Source organism: Heptranchias perlo, unplaced genomic scaffold (genome assembly GCF_035084215.1).
Source record: "Heptranchias perlo isolate sHepPer1 unplaced genomic scaffold, sHepPer1.hap1 HAP1_SCAFFOLD_59, whole genome shotgun sequence".
Taxonomy (NCBI): Eukaryota; Metazoa; Chordata; class Chondrichthyes; order Hexanchiformes; family Hexanchidae; genus Heptranchias; species Heptranchias perlo.
The window spans coordinates 3,186,606-3,190,490 of NW_027139612.1; positions in this window are offsets into that span (position 1 = coordinate 3,186,606).

A 3,885-nucleotide genomic window follows, 5' to 3' on the forward strand; every position below is an offset into this window, starting at 1 on the left:
CCTGGGATGAGAGGGTTGTCATAAGGGGAGAGATTTTTTTCTTCGTTAATGGGATGTGGGCGTCGCTGGCGAGGCCAGCATTTATTGCCTATCCGTAATTGCCCTTGAGAAGGTGATGGTGAGCCGCCTTCTTGACCCGCTGCAGTCCGTGTGGTGAAGGTTCTCCCACAGTGCTGTTAGGTAGTGAGTTCCAGGATTTTGACCCAGCGACAATGAAGGAACGGCGATATATTTCCAAGTCAGGATGGTGTGTGACTTGAAGGGAAACTTGCAGGTGGTGTTGTTCCCATGTACCTGCTGCTCTTTTCCTTCTGGTGGTAGAGGTCGCGGGTTTGGGAGGTGCTGTCGAAGAATCATTGGCGAGTTGCTGCAGTGCATCCTGTGAATGTTTAGGGTGTTGGATGGGATGCCAAAGAAGCGGGCTGCTTTGTCCTGGATGGTGTCGAGCTTCTCCAGTGTTGTTGGAGCTGCACTCATCCAGGCAAGTGGAGAGTATTCCATCACACTCCTGACTTGTGCCTTGTCGATGGTGGAAAGACTTTGGGGAGTCAGGAGATGAGTGACTCGCCGCAGAATAACCAGCTTCTGAGCTGCTATTGTCGCCACAGTATTTATGTGGCTGGTCCAGTTAAGTTTCTGGTCAATGGTGACCCCCAGGATGTTGATGGTTGGGGATTCGGCGATGGTAATGCCGTTGAATGTCAAGGGGAGGTGGTTAGACTCTCTCTTTTTGGAAATGGTCATTGCCTGGCACTTGTCTGGCGCGAATATTACTTGCTACTTATCAGCCCAAGCCTGATGTTGCCCAGGTCTTGCTGCATGCGGGCACGGACTGCTTCATTATCCGAGGATTTACGAATGGAACTGAACACTGTGCAATCATCAGCTAACTTCCCCATTTCTGACCTTATGATGGAGGGAAGGTCATTGATGAAGCAGCTGAAGATGGTTGGGCCGAGGATACTGCCCTGAGGAACTCCTGCAGTAATGTCCTGGTGCTCAGATGATTGACCTCCAACAACCACTACCATCTTCCTTTGTTGCAGGTATGACTCCAGCCACTGGAGAGTTTTCCCCCTGATTCCCATTGACATCAATTTTACTCGGACTCCTTGGTGCCACACTCAGTCAAATGCTGCCTTGATGTCAAGGGCAGTTACTTTCACCTCACCTCTGGAATTCAGCTCTTTTATCCATGTTTGGACCAAGGCTTTAATGAGGTCTGGAGCCGAGTGATCCTGGCGGAACCGAAACCGAGCATCGGTGAGCAGAATACTGGAGACTAAGTACCGCTTGATAGACGACACCTTCCATCACTTTTTTGATGATTGAGAGTCGTCTGATGGGGCGGTAAGTGGCAGGATTGGATTTGTCCTGCTTTTTGTGGACAGGACACACCTGGGCAATTTTCCTCATTGTTGGGTAGATTGAGAACAATAGGCCCATATTCTCTAGTTTAGAAGAATGAGAGGTGATCTCATTGAAAATTATAAAATTCTTAGAAGACTTGACAGGGTAGATGCTGATAGGCTGTTTCCCCTGGCTGGAGAGTCGAGAACTTGGGATCATCGTCTCAGGATAAGGGGTGGGCGATTTCGGACTGAGAGGAGGAGGAATTTCTTCACTGATGGTTGTGATTCGTTGGAATTCTCAAACCAAGACGAGTGTGGATGCTGAGTCGTTGAGTACATTCAAGGCTGAGATCGATGAACATTTGCACTCTAAAGGAATGAAGGGATATGTGGATAGGCCCGGAAAGTGGAGGTGAAGTTGAAGATCAGGCATGATCTGATAGAATGGCGGAGCAGGCTCGAGGTGCCGTACAGCCTACTCCTGCTCCTTATTCGTCACGTTCTTATAACCATCCGAGAGCATAGTGCTCCCTCAGTACTGACCATCCGAGAGCATAGTGCTCCCTCACTACTGACCAGCCGACAGCACAGTAGCTCCCTCAGTACTGACCATCCAACAGCACTGTGCTCCTTCAGGACTGACCATCCGACAGCACTGTGCTCCTTCAGTACTGACATCCGACAGCACTGTGCTCCCTCAGTCCTGGTCATCCGACAGCACAGTGCTCCCTCAGTACTGACCATCCGACAGCACAGTGCTCCCCCAGTAATGACCATCCGACAGCACAGTGTCCCCTCAGTACTGACCATCCGACAGCACAGTGCTCCCTCAGTACTGACCATCCGACAGCACAGTGTCCCCTCAGTACTGACGATCCGACAGCACAGTGCTCCCCCAGTAATGACCATCCGACAGCACTGTGCTCCCTCAGTACTGACATCCGACAGCACAGTGCTCCCTCAGTACTGACCATCCGACAGCACAGTGTCCCCTCAGTAATGACCAACCGACAGCACAGTGCTATTTCAGAACTGACCATCCGACAGCACTGTGCTCCCTCAGTACTGACCATCCGACAGCACTGTGCTCTCTCAGTACTGACCATCTGACAGCACAGTGCTCTCTCAGTACTGGTCATCCGACAGCACAGTGCTCCCTCAGTACTGACCATCCGACAGCACTGTGCTCCCTCAGTACTAACCATCCGACAGCACTATGCTCCCTCAGAACTGCACTACAGTGTCTGCCTGGATTATGTGTTCAGGTCTCTGGAATGGGACTTGAACTCACAACCTTCTGACACAGAGGTGAGAGTGCTACCACTGAGCCACGGCCGGCACCTGAAACGTGGAGAGGACGATAGAGGGGCTTACGGAGACCACATTGGAGCGTGGATATGGCTGAAGGCACGGCTGTCAAAAGAAGGACAAATGAACTATGGATACACAAGTTGCCAGAAGTGGAAGACGGGAGTGGTGAGAGACTCACCAATCAAAATGCCAGGGGTGGGATGGAATCGGTAGCTCGGATTTTCCAAATTTTAACTGGAGGAAATTGTGTCCCATCTAAAACAGAATGTGGGTCTGACAAACAAAAAACACTGGAGTCTTAGAAACATAGAAAGGTTATTGCACAGAAGGAGGCCATTCTTTGTATCGAGTCCATGCCGGCTCGATGCAAGAGCAATCCACCTAGTCCCACTCCTCCGCCCTTTCCCCGTTGTCCTGCATTTTTATTTCTTTCAAATACTTATCCAGTTCCCTTCTGAAGGCCATGATTGGATCTGCCTCCACCATCCCCTCTGGCAGTGCATTCCAGATCATAACCACTCGCTGTGTAAAAAGGTTTTTACTCATGACATCTTTGGTTCTTTTGCCAATCTCCCTAAATTGATGTCCTCTGATTCTTGACCCTACCGCCAATGGGAGCAATTTTTCTCTATCTGCTCTGTCTAACCCCTCATAGTTTTGAACAACTCTCTCAAATCTCCTCTCAACCTTCTTTGTTCCAAGGAGAATAATCCCAGCTTCTCCAGTCTATCCATGTAACTAAAGTCCCTCATCCCGGGAATCATTCCAGTAAATCTCTTCTGCACCTCCTCTGAGGCCTTCACATTTTTCCTAAAGTGCGGGGCCCAGACCTGGACATAATACTCCAATTGTGGCCGAACCAGTGTTTTACAAAGGTTCATCATGATATCCTTGCCTTTGTGTTCTATGCCTCTATTTATAAAGCCCAGGATTCTGCATGCATTTTTAACAGCTTTCTCAACTTGGACTGCCACCTTCAACGATTTGTGTATAGAAAAGCTCAGATCTCTGTCCCGCACGAAGGGTCAAGAGAGGCGGTAGTTTTGTCAGTATCCATCCGAAAGCTGGTCCATGTCTGCGGACTATGTAACCAAATGGCAGCATGTAGATGAGGAAGAGGAGGGAGCCAAGGATTGAACCTTTAGAAACATCAGAGATAACGGTGATAGGGTGGGAAGAGAAGCTTCTCCTGGCTCTGGTCAGATAGGTGAGTGGAACCAAG